The sequence below is a fragment of the Danio rerio genome, chromosome 20 (assembly GCF_049306965.1).
Source record: "Danio rerio strain Tuebingen ecotype United States chromosome 20, GRCz12tu, whole genome shotgun sequence".
In the NCBI taxonomy this organism is placed as follows: Eukaryota; Metazoa; Chordata; class Actinopteri; order Cypriniformes; family Danionidae; genus Danio; species Danio rerio.
Genome location: NC_133195.1, coordinates 8,598,852 through 8,619,958, shown reverse-complemented (window position 1 = coordinate 8,619,958; position 21,107 = coordinate 8,598,852). Strand labels below are relative to the sequence as shown.

General features: G+C 31.1%; 1 protein-coding gene and 1 long non-coding RNA gene across 30 annotated transcripts in view; one reads left to right on the top strand and one right to left on the bottom strand.

Moving 5' to 3' along the window:
- Nucleotides 1–21,107, top strand: part of dab1a (DAB adaptor protein 1a) — a 696,745-nt gene that overhangs the window by 377,472 nt on the left and 298,166 nt on the right. For 27 of the 29 annotated variants that reach the window (XM_073933221.1, XM_073933212.1, XM_073933224.1 and 24 more), the window contains exon 1: nucleotides 18,550–18,776. The exons of 1 other annotated variant lie outside the window; for it this stretch is intronic. The gene's annotated coding sequence lies outside the window, so the exon portion shown is untranslated. 29 annotated transcript variants of the gene reach the window in all.
- LOC141379535 (uncharacterized) lies at nucleotides 257–19,968 on the bottom strand. The gene is made up of 3 exons (XR_012396366.1): nucleotides 18,180–19,968; nucleotides 14,943–15,004; nucleotides 257–2,670 (listed from the first exon to the last, which is right to left on the bottom strand). It is a non-coding gene; the product is annotated as an uncharacterized lncRNA (long non-coding RNA).

Here is a 21,107-nt window from a genome sequence, read left to right as displayed (position 1 = left end):
AATGGATTAATGGATAAAAATATAAATTTTTAAAATGGGGTGTATTCATTCATGCTGATCACTATATTAAGTGTATTTTTGTCGCATTAATTACAGTTTTACTTCATGCTATAATAAACTAGATAGTGAATAAACAGTGGCTAATTTTTTATTTCCAAGGTTCAAAGACATTTTATATATATATATATATATATATATATATATATATATATATATATATATATATATATATATATATATTTTTTTTTTTTTTTTTAAACCATATTTAGTTTATTAACTAGCTAGGTATGCTAGGTAGTATACTATACTAACTTTAATAACAAGTTAAAATCTATTAAACAGCCTGTATTATTATGTTTTTCTATGAACAATTTATTATAGCGCTTCATCCATGAATCTCTGACAGTTTTGTGTGTGTCTGTACTGATGGGTTTGTCCTCATCCTTATCTCTCTTCAGTAAAGACGAGAGGCTCTTAGCTGTCAACCAGCTCTCCAGTATATCCTCCATATACTGTAGATCCACCATCCTGAACACAGAATACAGCCAGAATACGTCAGAAAAATACCAGACATCATAACCGATCTGTACAGAACACATGTACCCTTCAGCAGCCAGACCAGACCTAAAAACACAGCACAAGTAGCACAAAAGAGAAGTGAAAACTCTAAAAATAACGGCTATGTCATATGGGACCTTACTGTACCATATCTAACTCTGATCTGAATATTTGAATCAATGAATCGTTATCTTGGAGACTGTGACCTGATCATTTTAATCAGTGAATCATTATTTGGAGAATTACTCATTAATAAATTTATCAATATCTGGGGAATCATTCCGACTAAATCATTTGATTCAATGAATCATCAACTAGGCAATAAATATGGTTGGATTGTTTGAATTAGGGCTGCACGATATTGGAAAAATCTAATATTGTGGCATTTTTCTGCAATTATACCATTGCACAAGATAGATGAATAGCTCTATTTCGGAGTTTTCTAGGGGGTATTTTCAGTATTCAGGTACAGAAATTGAGCAATCACAATGCAAGAAATGTTTTTCTTACTTTGTTTGTCCAAATATCTAAAGAGTCTTGGATCAAGTAAAAATATGGCTTTGTTTTGACTCATTAATTTTTCATTCATTTTCTACCATTTTTCTGCGGGCTGGTTCGCGGGGTCAGCAGTCTTAGGAAAGAACCCCAGACTTCCCTCTCCCTAGACACTTCCTCCAGCTATTTCTAAGACATTCTCAGGCCAGCTAAGAGACATACTCCCTTCATCGTGTCCTAGGTCTCCCCCGAAGCCTCCTCCCGGTGGGACATGCCTGGAACACCTCCCTAAGTAGGCATCTGAAACGGATGCCCGAGCCACCTCAGCTGACTTCTCTCGATGTGGACTAGAAGTGGCTCTACTCCAAGCTTCTCCCGGGTGATAGAGCTCCTCACCCTATCCATTAGGATACGCCTTTTCACTCTGTGAAACAAACTCATTTCGGCCGCTTGTATCCGAGAATTTGTACTTTCGGTCATGACCCAAAGCTCATGATCATAGGTGAGAGGAGGAGCGTATTGTAGATTGACTGGTAAATCGAGAGGTTTGCTTTTTGGCTCAGCTCTTTCTTTACCACAATGGACCAGTACATCAACCACATTACTACTGCCACTGCACCAATCTGCCTGTCAATCTCACATTCCATCCTTCCCTCACTCCTCAACCTGGTGTAAGGACTTTCAACCAACCTGGAGATGGCAAGCCACCTTTTTCTGGTGGAGCGCCATTGCCTCGGACTTTGAGGCTGGGCTTTGAAATTCTGTCCATAAAAAATTCTGAACGAAATTGGTCATTAATGGCAGCCCTGCTGGAGTCCAACATGCACTGGGAGCAAGTCTGACTTATTGCTGCAATGCAAACCAGACTCCTATATCTGTTCATACAGGGACGAGACGGCCCTCAACAGAGAGCCTTTTTCTTTTAAGTTTTCTTAAAACAAATATATCTGCCAGTGGGGTAAGTAGAATAATCTTGTTTATTATTTAAGAGTTAGATGTTTGGACTAGAAACAAGACAAAAATTCTAAGTAAGTTTTATTATTAATTTTCTTATTATTATTTTTTTTTAGAAATCGTAACATTTAACTTTCCAAAAACATCTTCCTTCCATCTCCAGAATAGTGTAATTTCAGCTCATTTTAAATAAGTCCTTTGAACAAGCAGTAAGAAGAGTGTTAGCTGAACTGTGGAGGAACAGAAAAATCTTGATCTTGAAATCAAAAAGCTTTGATTTAAAATATCCTCATACTTTATGGGTTCAGAAGATGAACTTTCTAAAGGTTTTAACATGTCATGTGGGTAAAAAAAAAATGCCAGAATTTTCTCTTTTGATGTGAACTTGCCCTTTAAGAGCATATTTCTTGCCATTCAGCTTCCTGTTGTTGATGGTGTGAACTCCTCTTTGACCAAAGCTCTCCATGCCGTCACAGACTGATTTACTATGACAAATGATCTTTCCACCACAGGAAGGTTAACTCATACACACATACGCATGCATTTAAACAAGCCGCTCCCTGGTCAGGGGTAAAATAATCTACTTTGCTCAAAAAAGAATGGGCCCACCGCTGAAAATCCGCTCCATATGGCAGATCGATCTGTGTCCTTTGGTCCGTTGCGCTGTAATAAAGAACAGGGGAGGAGAACAGGAAGGTTAACTTCACTCGTCCCTCTCATAATGAATCTGATGGCAATCTGCCACTGAAGATACACTGTACACAAAACATACATAATCACATTTAAAATACTATCACAAATGTAACTACAATGTTATAACAATGCAATTACAAGGTTATGACACAATAATTACATCCAAAAAAAGTTTTTAAAGTATTTACATATGCACTGTGTATATTTACAAAAAAATACATAATGATGTTCATGAAATATACAGATAAACATTTGTTTATAAATATCTGTAATGACAATGTAATGACACAGTAATTACATCTCAGACGTAACTACAATGTTATAACAATGTATTTACAATGTCATTACATCAACAATAAAATAAATTACATATTTACTGTGTATATTTACATATAAACAAATGCTGTACTTGAAATATACTTAGAAATATACGACGAAACGTTTATAAATATTATATTGTATGTGCATACAATGTAATACCAATGTAATTACAATGTATTGACAATATTTACAATGTAACAACACAAAATTGCACACAAGATAAAAGCTTGTGATTACATAGTGTACTGTGCACAAAACTATACAAAGACACATTTGCAAAACTACCATGGATGTAAATACATGTGTACTGTGTATATTTATGCATATAACTATAAAAAACGAAATAAAGTACTTGCAATATACAAAAAACATGTACATTTATAAATTGTTTGTAAGGATGTATGCACTGTGTATATTTACATATAAACACAAATACTGTACATGAAATGTAACAACATGTTTTTAAATATTATATTTGAAGTAACTACAATGTAATTTCAATTTAACATCATAGTATATATATATATATATATATATATATATATATATATATATATATATATATATATATATATATATATATATATATATAATGTAATGGCATAGTAATTACATCCAAAATAAAAGTTTGGAATTACATATCTCATCTCAGATGTAATTACAATATTTTAGCAATGTAATTACAAGGACCCTTACATCCAACATAAAAGTTTATAATTACAGTTTACTGTACTTGTACATGAAATACAAAAAGACTTTTACAATACTCTCATACTATACAATATCATAACAATGCTATTACAATGTTTTACATTGTAAATACAATGGTAACATTGATTTCACATAGTAATTCACATAGTATTGTTTTAAAAACATTATTACATATTAAAAAGTTGTAGCAATGTTTTTACATATTAATATGTTGTAATAATAATTACAACGTTAGAACAATGTAACTATAATGTAATAGTAATTATGATATAATGACAGTTATTACATCCTTAAAAGTTTTAACTACATATGTAATGTGTATGTTTACATATAAGTACACAAATAATGTACTTGAAATATAAAAAAGAAATGTTTATCAATATCGTCTTGGAAGTAACTACTGTGTAATGACACAGTAATTATAATGTAACGGCTTAGTAAATACATCCAAGACAAAGGTTTGTAATCACATATTTAATCTCAGATGTAATTACAATATTATAGCAATGCAATTACAAGGAACCTTACATCCAAAATAAAAGTTTGTAATTACAGTTCACTGTACTTGTACACAGATTATACAAAAACACATTTACAACACTATCATAGATGTACTTAAACTGTTATAAAAATGTTATTCCCAAGTATCTAAAGCGTTATAACAATGTTGTTACTTAGTAGTTACAATGATTAAAAACAATGTAATTACAATGTTAATACATAGCAATTATGATTCAATGACATAGTAATTACATCTAAAATAAAAGTTTGTAATAACACATGTAACATGTATATTTTACTCAATACACAAATAATGTACTTGAAATATATATAAAAATACTTGTATATAAATATTATCTTTGAAGTAACAACAATGTAAAACAATGTAACAACATAGTAATTATAATGTAACAGTAAATGTAAACGTTTGTAAATACAGTTTACTGTACTTGTTCATGGATTATACAAAAACAAATTTACAATATTATCATAGATGTGATTACAATGTTTTAACAATATAATGCAGAGTATTTACAATGATATAACAATGTTATTATGTTTTTCCATAGTAATTAAGATGTAATGGCATAGTAACTACATTCAAAATAAAAGTTTGTAGTTAAATATGTAATGTGTATATTCATATATGAAACTATATTAAACAAATACGGTACATGCAAAAAAAAAAATAAAAAATACATTCATGAATGTTATCCTGGATGTAACTACAATGTAAATACAATGTATTGATATAGTAACTAAAATGCAAGGGCACCGTAATTACATCCAAAATAAAAGTTTGTAATTAAAATTTACTGTACTTGTACATGAAATATATAAAAACACATTTATAATACAATCATACATGTAATTACAAAGTTACAATATTGTTAAAACCATGTTGTTACATAGTAATTACATTGTTACAGCAATGTTATTACTTAGTAAATACAATGCTATAACAATGTAATAATTTTTTGCATAGTAACATGATGTAATGACATAGTAATTACATCCAAAATAAAAGTTTGTAATTAGATATGTATTGTGTATATATAAATATATATATATATATATATATATATATATATATATATATATATATATATATATATATATATATATATAAGCACAGAAATAATGTACTTGACATATAAAAATAAACATGTTTATAAATATTATCTTTCATGTAACTATGATGTAAATACAATGTAACGACAGTATTTATAATGTAATGGCTTAGTAATAATATCAAAAATAAAGTTACATATTTTTATAAATATGTGTTTGTAGTTACATATTTCATGTCAGATGTAATTACAATATTATAGCAATGTGATTACAAGGACCATTACATCCAAAATAAAAGTTTGCACTTACAGTTTACTGTACTTGTACATGAAATATACAAAAACACATTTGCAATACTCACATAGATGTAATTACAAGGTTATAACAATGCTTTTACACAGTAGTTACAATTTTATAACAATGTTATTACATAGAAATTATGATGTAATGGCATGGTAATTACTTTCAAAAATCAAAGTTTGTTGTTAAATTTTTAATGTATATAATTCTGTATGAAACTATAAATAAACAAATACTATACATGAAATATACAAAAAAATACATTCATAAATGTTGTCCTGAATGTAACTACAATGATAAGACAATGTAATGACATAGTAATTAAAATGTAATGACATAGTCATTACATCCAATAAAAAAGTTTGTAATTACATATTACAGGTGTACTGTTTATACTTACAAATACAACTGTACATAACTAAATACTGTACATGCAATATACCAAGAAACATTGATAGTTTTAAATATTATCTTTAAAGTAACTACAATGTAATTACAATGTAATGGCATAGCAGTTATAATGTGAATGCATAGTAGTTACATCCAAAATAAAAGTTTGTAATTCCATATTTAATCTCAGATGTAATTACAACATTATAGCAATGTTATTACAAGGACCCTTACGTCACAAAAAAGTTTGTAATTAGTTTACTGTACTTGCACATGAAATATACTAACATTTAAAATACTATTATAGATGCAATTAAAATGTTATAACATAGTCATTACAATGTTATAACAATGTTGCTACATGGTAATTTCATTGTTATAATAATGTTATTATAATGATATTACATAGTAAATATGATGTAATGACATAGTAATTGCATCCAAAAAAAGTGTGTGATTACATATGTAATGTGTATATTTACATATAAGCACACAAATAATGTACTTGACATAAAAAGACATGTTTATGAATTATATCTTTGAATATATTTCATCTCAGATGTAATTACAACAATATAGCAATGCAATTACAAAGACCCTTACATCCAAAATAAAAGTTTGTAATTACAATTTACTGTACTTTTCCATGGATTATACAAAAACACATTTATACTACTACAATGTTATGACAATGTTATTGCAATGCTATTACACAGTAATTGCAATGTTATAACAATGTTGTTATATAGTACTTGTAATGCTAAACCAAGGTTATTTCAAAGTAATTATGATGTAATGACATAGTATTTACATCCAAAATAAGCTTGTAGTCACATTTGGATTGTCTGTATTCATGTATGAAACTATAAAAAAAACAAACACTGTACATGCAATATACAAAAAAATTGTTATAAATGTTATCTTTGAAGTAACTACAATGTATATACAATGTAACAACGTAGTCAATACAATGTTATAACAATGTTGCTACATGGTAATCACAATGTTATAATAATGTCATTTTTATGGTATTACATAGTATTTATGATGTAAAGACATAGCAATTACATCCAAAACAAAAGTGTGTAATTAAATATGTAATGTGTATATTTATATATAAGCACACAAATAAGGTGCATGACATAAAAAAGACACGTTACAATTACAAAGACCCTTACCTCATAAATAAAAGTTTTTAATTACAGTTTACTGTACTTGTACATAAAATATACACACATTTACAAAACTATCATAGATGTAATTACTGTCATAATTAATGTCATAACAATGGTTAACATAATGGATAACATTGGTTTTACAAAGTAATTACAATGTTATAACAATGTTATTACTTATTAAACAATGTTGTAGCAATTTTTTACATAGTAATTGCAATGTTATAACAATGTAAATATAATGTTATAACATAGTAATCATGAAGTAATGACATTGTAATAACATCCAAAATAAAAGTTTGTAATTAAATATGAAAGGTGTATGTTTACATGCAAGTACACTAATAATGTACTTGAAAATGTACTTGAAATATAAAAAGAAATGCTTATAAATTTTGTCTTTGAAGTAACTATAATGTAATGACACAGTAACTATATTGAAATGGCTTAGTAAATACATCCAAGAAAAATGTTTGTAATTACATATTTAATCTCAGACATAGTTACAATATTATAGCAATGTAATTACAAGGACCCGTACATCCAAAAAAGAAGTCAAATACAGCTTGCTGTACTTGTACATGAAATATACAATACACATTTACAACACTATCATAAATGTACTTATAATGTTATTTATATTGTTTTACATAATGTTTTTACGCTGTTAATACATAGTATTTACAATCTTTTTTGTTATGTTGTTACATAGTAAGAACAATGTTCTAAAAAAATTATTTACAATGTTTTTACATAGTACATATGATGTAACGGCAAAGCAATTACATCCAAAATAAAAGTTTGTAATTACATATGCAGTGTATCTTTACATATAAGCACACAAATAACGTACTTAAAATATAAAAATAAATGTTTATCAATATTGTCTCAGATGTAATTACAATATCACAGCATTGTAAATACAAGGACCCTACATCCAAAATAAAAGCTTGTAAATACAGCTAACTGTACTTGTACATGAAATATACAAAACACATTTACAACACTATCATATATGTTGTTAAAATGTTCTTACATAGTATTTACAATGTTATAACAATGTTACTTTATAGTAATTACAAAGTTTTAACAATTTAATTCTAATGTTATTAAATAGTAATTATGATGTAGTGACATAGTAATTAAATCCAAAATAAAAGTTTGTAATTACAGTTTACTTTACATGGATTATACAAATACATTTGCAATACTATCATAGATGTAATTACAATGTTATAACAATGTTATTAAATTGTTATTTTATAGTAATTACAATGTTTCGACAATATTTTAATATAGTAGTTACAATGTTAAAATGATGTTATTACACAGTATTTACAAAAAAAGTTTGTAATTAAATTTTCTCAGATGTAATTACAATATTAAAGTAATGTAATTACAAGGACCCTTACATCAAAATAAAAAAAAAAACTAAAATGTAGTTTACTGTACCTGTACATGAAATAACAAAATCACATCCACAACACTATCATAGATATAATTACAATGCTAAAACAATGTTAACCCAATGTTATTACGTAGTAATTACTATGTTATAAGAATGTAATTATAATGTTTTTATTTAGTAATTATGATGTAATGATATAGTAATTACATCTAAAATAAAAGTTTGTATTTACATATATAATGTGCATATTTATAAGTACACTAAAAATGTACTTGAAAATATAAAAAGAAGCATGTTCATAAATATTATTTTTGAAGTAACAACAATGTATTTACAATGTAATAACATTGTAATTTAATTTTAATGACATAGTTATGAAATGCAAGAAAAAAATTAATTCCGTTTCAGCTCAGACAGAATTACAATTTTATATCAGTGTAATTACAAGGATCGTTACATCCAAAATAAAAGTTTGTAATTACAGTTTACTGTACTTGTACATGGATTATACAAAACACATTTACAATACTATCATAGATGTACTTAAACTGTTATAAAAATGTTATTCCCAAGTAATTAAAGCGGTATTATACAAAAACACATTTACACCCCTAGCATAGCTGTAATTACAATTTTGTAATAATATGAATATAATGTTGTTACATTGTTCATATGAAGTAATGGCATAGCAATTACATCCAAAATAAAATTTTGTAATTACGTATATAATGTGTATATTTAAATTTAAGCACACAAATAATGTACTTAAAATGTATAAAAAAACATGTTTATAAATATTATCTTTGAAGTTATCTTTGAACTTCGATGCAATTATAATGTATGTATATAATGACATTGTAATTATAATGTCAGCATAGCATATACATCCAAAATAAAAGTTTGTAAATACAGTTTACTAAACTTGTAAATGAAACATACAAAAACACAATTACAATTCATAGATGTACTTAAAAGGTATTAGCAATGTTATCACAATGCTATTACATTATATCTACAATGTTATAACAATGCTATTATAATGTTATAATATATGTTATAATTGTAATTGTTACAATTGTGATGTAATGACTTAATAATTAGTATTTACATACAAAATAAAAGTTTGTAGTTACATGTTATTTGTATATCCATGTATAAAACTATAAATCAACAAATACTGCACATGCAATATACAAAAAACAAACAAACAAAAAAAACATTTACATTCATGAATGTTATCCTGGATGTGACTACAGTGTAAATACAATGTTTGAAATAGTAATTAAAATGTAAAAACATAGTCATTACATCCAAGAAAAAGTTTGCCATTACTTATTGCATGTGTACTGTGTATTCTTACCTATACAATTATACATAACTAAATAATGTACATGCAATATACTAAGAAACATTTATAGTTATAAATATTATCTTTGAAGTAACTACAATGTAACTACAATGTAACAATGTAGTCATTACAATGTTATATATAAAATTGTATATATAATATGTATAATATATATTACTTGTTTAATTACCCTAACCTGCCTAATTAGCCTAATTATCCCAGTTAAGCATTTAAATGTCACTTTGAGCTGTGTATATATATATATATATATAATATATATATATATATATATATATATATATATATATATATATATATATATATATATAATGTGTGTATATGTACTAAATATATGTAGTAAAAAAATTTTTTTATTTTTTTTTATTTTATTTTTTTTTGCATTAAGGATTTGATATCCTGTTAGTGATGCGAGGGTGTTGAGGTAGGGTAAAGCCTTGCGATAATCTTTTTTTTTTTACACTATAAAATGCCTTCCACCCTAGGAGAGTCCACGTGAATTACAAAAATGAACCTGTGTGTTTGTGGAAATGAATAAACATGTTAAGAATTCATAGATAATCCACAGATATTTCCATATTGAATATATATCTTCTCTCTTTATGCTAAGCTCTACAAATCTTACAGACTGCACCATGTGATTTGTAATCTCTTTAAAAATGATTTAAAAAAACTCTCATCCAGTAATCACAGACAGCTGGAGCAGCCTGAGTGATACTATTATGTTTACTTCACATCTGTACATTCATCGCATTTGCTTTAGTTATTGAAACAAAAATACCTCTTTAAAGGGTCAACAGATACAATGTGCTGTAATTATTTTTTTTCCTTTTTTCTCTGTGACTCTCTCTCTCCTGTAATTTGATGTGTGTTTTGTTATCCTGAACTCATTTTATTGCCAGAATCTCATCTTGTTTGTCCCGTTTTCAGTTTATTCCACTTCCCCCTCACTCACTTTTTTCATTCCCGTCGCCCTTTTCTTTTCATTCGCTGCCGGGATGTTTATTTCATTGCCTCTGTTTTTGAATGCGGATGTTTTGAAGGCAGATTTTAATCCAGCACCTCCCCCTCTCCACACCAGCCCTCGTATAGCAGCCCCCTCCCCCCTTTTTCTTCCCTCCCAAATGTATAAGAGATAAGAATGAAATCAGGCCGTCGTATTAAAAGCAGCGGAGAATGTCCTATAGGCTGTGACAGATTCCAGAAAACGGCTTAATCCCATACAGGCAATAAAAGAATCGATAGAGGCACAATCCTAAAATTCGATCAGCCGTGGCTCTACATATCAGTACAGGGAAAGCTCTTCATGTGATTCTGACCTGTCAGCTCTCCTTCAGCTGGAGAACTTGGCAGGAATAAACAAACAGGCTTGGCTCTCAAGGTTAATGATCTGATTTGGCACCCCAGACTGAACATTTTAAGACAAATAGGGATGTTGATCTAGAAGACTCAACTTGTGCAGTTTGTGTAGGGGAAAAACCGATGCAGAAACTAAAGACTGAAATAGTGTTTATCATAGAAGTAGTCTACCATTGGAATCTCGCAGTAGAAATCGAGACTTATCAGACCAGGCAATGTTTTTACATTCTTCTGTTGTCTAATTTTGGTGAGCCTGTGGAAATTGTCGCCTCGGTTCCTTGTTCTTAGCTGACAGGAGTGCCACCCAGTTTAGTCTTCTGCTGCTGTAGCCCATCTGCCTCAAGGTTGAACTTGTTGTGCTTTCTGAAATGCTTCTCTGCACACCTCGGTTGTAACGAGTGATTATTTGAGTTACTCTTGCCTTTTAGCTCTTACCGGTCTAGCCATTTTCCTCTGACCTCTGGCATCAACAAGGCACTTGTGCAACAGAACTGCCGCTCACTGGGTATTTTCTCTTTTTCGGACCATTCTCTCTAAATCCTAGAGATTGTTATGTGTGAAAATCCTAGTAGATCAGCAGTTTCTGAAATACTCAGACCAGCCCTTCTGGCAACAACAACCATGCCGCGTTTAAAGTCACTTAAAACACCTTTCTTCCCCATTCTGATTCTCTGTTTGAACTGTAGCAGATCATCTTGACCATGTCACGATGTCTAAATGCATTGAGTTGCTGCCATGTGATTGGCTGATAAGAAATTTGCGTTAATGAGAAGTTGGACAGGTGTACCTAATAAAGTGGCCGGTGAGTGTATAATATAACATAGAAATGAGTCATGGCTCCTGATGACACACCGAAGTCTTGTGAAGCAAAACAATTTGTCAGTGTAAGAAATTGAACATTATTTACAATATTACTAGCCTTAATCCACTGTTCTTTGTGCATGTGTAGTCCGATTGTAGTCCGGTCGTGAGGACACTTGGCTTGTTGATAGATATTGGGCAGTGCATCACCAGTTTTCACACATTTGTCATCAAAATTGATCGGACTACATTCGGACAACAGTCACATTTGTGCCAAGAACTGTTTGACCTAGAATAATAGTCTAAATAAAGTTTAATTTCTTATACAAACCAAGTGTTTTGATTCCCCAAACCTCAATGTGTCATACGGAGTTATGATTATTGATTTGGACTCGACTGTATGCGTCCATTTTTTATTCTAAAAGCCTGTAACCATTGACTGGCATTGTAAGATTAACCATAGACCACAGATTCAGCTTAAAATATTTTTTTAATGTTCTACTGAAAAAAGAAAGACACCTACATCTTGGGTGACCTGTGGGTGAGTAAAATTAACAGGAAACTTTCATTTTTGGGTGAACTATCCTTTTAAAGTCTGTGTGAAATCATAATTTGCTCTGCTTATTTTGACGGTGCCTGTTATTCTTTAGGTGAATAATTAATCTGTGAAAGCTGAATATCCACAATCAAATTTGGTAATATTGAATCAAAATCTGACATTTTACTTTCACTTTTTGGAGTGGCGGTGCTTCTCTTTTGACATCAGTTTGACAGCTTCAGTCACAATATTTGTAACCATGGCCTTCTTGCCATTAGTTTGCTATGAGGGAACGATGTACAAAAAGAAAGGCCCAGCCCATACTCTTTCATTTGAGTTGGAAGTACATCATCATACTGAAAAAAAAAAAATGAAAAAAAAAATCTCTTAGCAACTTCCAGTTCATGCAGACTTTTCAGGACTACTTCTATAAATGACCAATAACACATTCATTTTTTTCCCATGGGAAGAGATAAGCATTCTATTTATTCGGCCACACTTTATATTAAGTGTCCTTAACTACTATGTACTTACATCAAAAGAAATAAATACAATGTACTTACTGTGTTTATAATGTATTTGAGAACACTTGTGGTGCTTTTGAGTTGGGATAGAGGTTGGGTTATGGACATGTTTGGTGGTATGGGTAGGTTTAAGGGTGGGTTAAGGTGTAAGGGATGGTCAACAGTGTATTTACAAATGTAATTACAAAAGTGAATTACAGCTGTATATACATACATGTATTTAATCAAGCATAAGTACACAGTAAATACATGCAATAAGTACATTGTAACAAACTATTAATTCTTGTGTAAGTACATATTAGTTAATTTAATATAAAGTGGGACCATTTATTCTTTGTAAAATATACTTAAATAACCTTTACTTTGCATTTTACTTTCCCCCACAATTCACTGAATGAATATAAATAAATAAATGTTAACATTGCTGAAATAAATATTAACATTTACGCAAACCAATACATACAGTAATAAATCTCTCACAAACAGGATGCAACCTTTTCCCCTTACCTGCTTTTACCAGAAAGAATAAATACATCTAATTTTATGTAGTTTTAAAACAGTATTGCATACAGTATGTGACCCAGAATGCCAAAACCTGTAGTTTTAAAACTTACAGTATGTGACCCTGAATCCCAAAACCTTACTCCTTATGTTGCACTGGTATATACAGTTGAAGTCAGAATTATTAGCCCCTTTGTTTATTTTTTCCCCCAATTTCTGTTTAACGGAGTAAAGAGTTTTTCAACATTTCTAAACATGATAGTTTTAATAATACTAAACTCAAAAATAATTTCCTATTTAATTTCTTTTAATAACTCATTTTATTTGATATTTTCCATGATGACAGTAAATTATATTTTACTAGATATTTTACAAGACACTTCTGTGCAGCTTAAAGGGATATTTAAAGGCTTAACTAGGTTAACTAGGCGAGTTAGGTTAATTAGGCAAGTTATTGTATATCGATGATTTGTTCTGTTGACTAATGAAAAAGAATATAGCTTAAATGGGGATAATAATATTGACCTCAAAATGGCTTTTAAAAAAATGAAAACTAGCTTTTATTTTAGCAGGAATAAAACAAATAAGACTTTTCCCTGAAGAAAAAAATATATATTATCAGACATACTGTGAAATTTTCCTTGCTCTTTTAAACATCATTTGAGAAATATAAATAAATAAATAAATAAATAAATAAATAAATAGCACAATTATATATATATATATATATATATATATATATATATATATATATATATATATATATATATATATATATATATATATATATATATATATATATTATAGAATATTAAGATTGTAATTTCCCACTTTAAATAAATCAAAACTACATTTTTGATTAGTAATGTGTATTGCCAAGCACTTAATATAGATAATTTAAAGTGGCTTGCTCAGTATTTTGTTTTTATTTAACCGTCAGATTGCAGATTTTAAGACATTTGTATATCTTATACATGAATATACATCGCAATATATATCATAATTAAACAAGATTAAAAGTATAGTGATCATTATTTTAATGTTGATTGTTGACCTAGACAACAAAGAAAGAAAGAAAGAAAGAAAGAAAGAAAGAAAGAAAGAAAGAAAGAAAGAAAGAAAGAAAGAAAGAAAGAAAGAAAGAAAGAAAGAAAGAAAGAAAGAAAGAAAGAAAGAAAGAAAGAAAGAAAGAAAGAAAGAAAGAAAGAAAGAAAGAAAGAAAGAAAGAAAGAAGATTTTTGCAGTTTTTTGCACTGTATTTATCCGGAATACTCACAGACTTCTAAAGAAGTTTTCATCTCATCTGGTAGAGAACTGACAAACCCAAATGTGCTTCACCTGCAAAACATGAGGCAAGATCACATCTCTGTGCTGCTGTGATCTACTTTTGACATTTACTTCATAAAACCAGCAAATCATGGCAAATGTTAGAAGAGATCTTATAAAAGATTATCAAATTGTACAGTCCACAATAAAATGCTTCAGAAAATAACAGACTGAAAGAGAAAGAAAAGAGTTTAGCCATTTTTACAGCAACATTAGAAGAGTTTAGATGCAAAAGTGCTGTCTGAAATTTCCATCAAAAATGAGCATTATTCTCAGCCTCCTTTGTTTATGTTGAGTTATTTCACTTTGAAGACCATGAACAGAACTTATTCTTGATATAAATGCCCATTATAGAAGAAAATTTTAGATAGCATTTAGAGGTTTCTGCATCTAAACTCTTCATTTTCAACTAAAAATATCATTTTTAAAATACATTTTTTATCATTAATTTGCTAATCAAACTAGAAAATGCTAACTTTAAAATATTATTTCATAAGAGTAATTTGTTTAACATTAACCCATTATCATTTCTGTTTCTATTACAAAAATGTCGTATGCATGTGTATAACATTCAACCTAACCTCTTTTTTTTATTATTTATGCCCTATGGTTTTTTTTTTTTGAATTACTGATATACCTTCCATTGAAGTTTCAATTAATGAAATGTTGAAAAATAAATAAATAAAATGGGAATGAGTGTAACCTCACTGTTCTTCCATCGAATATTAAAGGGATAGTTCACCCAAAAATGAAAATTATGTCATCATTCATTCACTCTTTATTTCTTTCAAACCTTTATGAGTTTCTTTCTTCTGTTGAAAGAAGATATTGTGAAAAATGTTTTATGGTTGTGTGTGTATGTGACTTTGTATTTTCAATTGTGTGTATTATTACTTACATGTACTGTAACTGTAATTTAGCATATGTTGTAATGCAGTTGCTTGATCATTGTCTTTTTATTATTATTGTTGTTGTTGTTATTATTATTATTATTATTATTATTATTATTATTATTTAAGTAGAAGGTCTAAATAAGCCTGTTGTGCTGTTTGTCTATTCCTGCACATATATATATATATATATATATATATATATATATATATATATATATATATATATATATATATATATATATATATATATATATATATATATATATATATATATATATATATATTTCTGTTTTGTTTTAAAATTTTTGTATTCTTGCGCAAATAAATAAAGTTAAAAAAGTAAGAAAATGTCAGAAACCTGTAACCATTGACTTTCATATTATTTATTTATTTATTTATTTATTTTTTACCAGTGAAATCAATGCGCACAGGTTTACAACATTCTTCAAAATATCTTCTTTTGTGTTTCACTGAAGAAGAAAATTCAGAAAGGTTTGCAAACATTTAAGGGAGAGTAAACAGAGAGTCATTTTTTATTTATTTTTTTTTTTTTTTGGGTGAACTATCCCTTTAAAAGTCATCCTATTAGAATTAACAAATTACTTTCAGCAAACCATGAAATCCCCCCCCCTCCCCCCCCAAAAAAAAAAAAATATAAAAAAAAAAAAATAAATAAATAAATAAACTGAGTCATTCAACTGCAATACATTAAAATTATACATAGTCGCAAAAATAAATATAGTCACAGGTTTGTAGAAATAAGCTGTAGAACAAAACGATACAAGCGTTGTGTATTTCTAACAGCCATTGGAAATTTAAATAAGGCAAAGACTAAAGCAGAGGTGTTTCGGTTACTTAGATCGTTTTAGATCAATTTAAACATTTATTTTATAGCTTGAATGTGGTTTATTTGTAAGTGCAACCTTATTATTTTATGTTTTGATTCTTTTGTTTTAAATCGAACGTTTCCCAAAGTGCTGCTATTGTCGAATGCAGAAAAACAAATGAGCATCTCTGAGTATACTAGACAACCAAAACAAAAATGGTGGACGAGCATGTGCGCAGACGCAAAGATAATAATTTGTAAAGTCTGCTACTAATGCCTTGCAATAATCATGCCGTCATGTTGGAGTCCACATATGGATGTTGTGAATGAGCGTGGAGCTGGTCCCGTTTGCAATGATTGAGAGTGAAAAGGGCGTAGTGCACTTGGCAGCCCCTAACTGAGAGGAGGATGGAATTAAAATCAATACTCTGCATGATGAGGTGACTCAGAAGGTTAAAATAGAACTCGCTACTCTCCACTGGCCGCTGCGCAGACGCTTTAAGATTATTAGCTGTCATAAACAGAAGATCTAGTCGTGAGTGTACAGTAGATTTAGAGTTTAGGCATGGCCAACTTTCAGACAGTTAGACACGTTCCCATTTAAGATGGCAACACAAATAAAAAGTAGGAAAAGAGTGAAGAATGCACAGTTTTTATTATTTATTTATTTATTTTATTTTTTTATTTTTTATTTTTTTTATTTAATGTGCTGTGGAAAATTAAGTAGTGTTAATGCATACAAAAATAAATCATATTGGTTATGCAAAATGTATTATTCCGAGGTCTAGAGTTATGTTATAAGCCTATTACCACCCATGGGTATTTCACAAATTGGACTTTTATAGATCATATTTTTATTTTATTTTATTATTTATTGAAGAAAGCATACAGTTGTGGTTTTGGTTTATCTGAATACAAATGGAAGTTCTGTCATCATTCAGCCAAGCCGTTTAAATTATACATATATATATATATATGACAAGATAATTTATATATATACAGTATATATACAGTATAAAATTAGTACCTTTTTTGTGTTGTTGCAATGTGATCTTTAAATGTAGTCTGTTGTCATCAAATGAACCTGAAAGATTTTTGATATAACTATGACACTTAAGTCGATTAATTGCTTGATTGATCGATTAACAATACATTTAAAAAAGACCAACTGTGGTATTGTTGTTGTTGTTTTTTTGAAGCTTCAAAACCCCCTTTCGTCTTCGACCCACATACAGCCTATACTGCAGGGAACTAAACAACCTCCAAATCTTTTTAATAATGTGTAAATAATAAACCAGTTCCTTACTGACGGCCTGATTTTTGTGTTAAAATGTTTCCTCACATTATAACATGCGTGCAAATCTACGTTCGTTAATAGTTCGTTAAAAATTATTTGAGAGTTATTGATATGATAGCGGTTTATTTTTATACATGTTCTCTGTTTTGTCTTCTTGTGATATGTTCTTACCAACTTTTTTCTCTGCTGGATATGTCTGAGTTTGAGGTTGTTTCTGCGCGCCCCCTGTGCACCTGTTCTTCACTCTGCTGTTGGAGCACAAATGAAGAGGTGCTCGTGCATGTTGAGTCTCAGCAAATAAGATGCGCTTCATTTCTGATCTCTCATCCATCCCCCCCAAACGCATCCTTTTTGTCTTTATATTCTTTTGCACATCTTAGCTTTTTGGCATCGAAAACTCTCGCTCACCCCTCCCACTCCTTGCGTTTTCCCCTGAAAGCAAGAAACCAGGACAGCGCGGCGCGCGACGGGTTAACGCGCACTCACGCTCGTGATTGGCTGCGGGAGCGGCGCTTTTAGAGAGAGGTAACCAGGCAACTTCAGCTGGAGCAGCGGAGAGAAAGAACAGGGTAAAGGGGAAAAGAAGCGCAAAAATCCCATCAGTTTTGGTGTGCGATAGAAAGGATGTAGTCCAGGTCTGTGGCTGTCTGTCCCCGGCATGGGAAAGTGGATTACTGCTCTTCTACAGACGGTAGAGACTGGATACGGAGTGATTGCGCGTGGATTTTTATCATGAGAAGTATGGAATCTGAACGCACTACTTTAAAGGTAAGACGGTTTGTCTTGTGGATGACATATGGAAAGAAAAACGGCGCTGTTGCAGTGAAACTTGTCCATGTGGAACGCGAGGACGCCTCTCCGTGCTTCGGTGATGGAGTTGTGTCGGTTGATTGAATTCACGCATCTAAAGCGATTGGAAAGATATTAAACAGTTACCACATATTTGGCTTGCGAGGAAATGAGCGGAACCAACTGCCACCAGTTGACGGTGATCATGCGTCCACGCGCGTATGGAGAGGAGCGGCGTTTGCTGCATTGACATCCATGTTCTGCCCCGCACGAGAGCCATTGATCAACTGAGATTTACTACAACGCTTCATATGTATCACCCTATTCATTCACAGCCGTGCAGAGCTGGTATATACACTTAATTAGTGCTGTATGCGCATATAAACTGCAGTGGAAAGGTTCTCGGTATTCCTGCTCGGGTTAAAACGCACGAGTGTCAAAGAGCGTGAGATGTCAGTATGCCGAAGCGGATTACGCTAAATGTGTAGGTTTTGTTTGTGAGGTTCAGGCGGGTTGATCGGTCCGCAGGGGCTCCGCGGCAGCAGAATCCCGCATTATAATCGCACTCGCCGCATGCGTGTGCGCGCGGGCGCGCGCGTGTGCGTGACAGGGAACCACCGGGCGGCGAGAATTCCGTTACTCGCACTCTAAGAATTTGACAACTGACTTGGGGCACCGCCGACCCCTTTAAACGGAACTCTTTTTAGGCGAACGTATGTCCCGCACTGTTTAAAAAGGTGCTGGAGCGCGTGCGTGAGAGATGTGCACTGACTGAGAGAAGCCTCCTGACCGCCTGTGGACTGCCGGTTGTGGTCGTTCTGAATAAGGTAGTGAAAAAAAAAATATCCGACCCCTCGACGTATACTATACGGTAAAAAAGACGACAAAATTGTCGTGTTATCACCTTCTTGTGCGATTTCACTTATTGGAGTTCGATGATCTGAAGGAGAAAAGCGCCAGTGAATGGAGTGTCCAATGAGGACTCAAAGCTAAAATATCATACATTGTGGTGAGAGGTGAAAAAAATAAAAATAAATAAATGCCTGATACATGCTGAAGTCCTATCACGGGCAAGTTAAAAGGTCATAAGTGTTAGCTTTAGGGTTAAGGCATAGCCAGCACACATGACATCAATGCAAAGCAACTGAAGTCAATGGAAAGTCACGGTTATGGTTAAAAAAAAAAAAAAAAAAAAAACATAAACCTAGTCTATATACGCCTATTTCATCTTTTTTTTTCAATGACTTCAGACACATTTACACTGTAAATATATAGGGAATTCCACAAATGTACACATTTATCAAATGCTTCCAAGTGAATTCAAATGCAGCTAGCTTCTTGTTTTTTCTTCTTTTTTTTTTCTTCAACAGCAATGCTGACCCTTACAGTTCATTTTGAATAGGCATCCATGTTAGTATTGATGACAGAAAATCTGCGGTCACAACGTGTATTTATCCTCCCTTTTTGTGTCTGAACTGATCCAGGTGTCAGGTGTTTATTGGCAGCCCCTCGTTTTTAGGTCAGTGGCTAATGTGTTAATATGTCACACATCTTTTTTTTGTTTTGTTCAGCCATTAATTCATTTCCGGCTGAATGCTATTTCAAATTAATTTATGATTCAGACAGAAATGCTGTTTTGAATCATTTACAGTCAAGGTTTTAATTAGTTTGGTAGGCAGATCAAATGAGGATAAGAAAGGAAAGCATTTCTTTTTTCCCCCCCCTGCCTTAATCAGGTCAGAGTCACTATGCCAACCTATGCCAGATGGCTCACTCTCCCAACCCCTCATATTACGTCACTATACTACTTAAGAGTGCTATTACTGTGGTAAAGGTGGTCTAATCAGTGTTCTGGACTTCACTGTGTGTTTCGGCAAGTAGGCCTTCCCCTTCTGCCTCAATGGGCCCAGCAGGCAACAGTGCATCTCTATGGAGACAGAACTCAGAGTGTGGGAACCCTCAAAGCCAACATTGTTTTGCTTTCTCCGCTGTGTTCATTTATTCATTTCACAAGCTGGGTTTATTTTGCGGTAATGTAGAACTCAGAGGTAGGGTTTAAGTCAAGACGTATCTCCTGGGCAACAGCATGTTTAAGCAAAATGAAAATAAATGCATGTTTGTTTGACCTGCATGAGTTTAACAGCACACCAAACTGGCTTTAGGCTTGTCACATTGTGTATGTTTGTATAAAGATTATTATCACTAATATTTTACCCATTCATGCTGAATGGAGATGGAGCTTCACACAAACACAGTAATTAGATGTTATTTGGAGTGCTATTTAGCGTTTTCTTTATGAGTATTATTTGT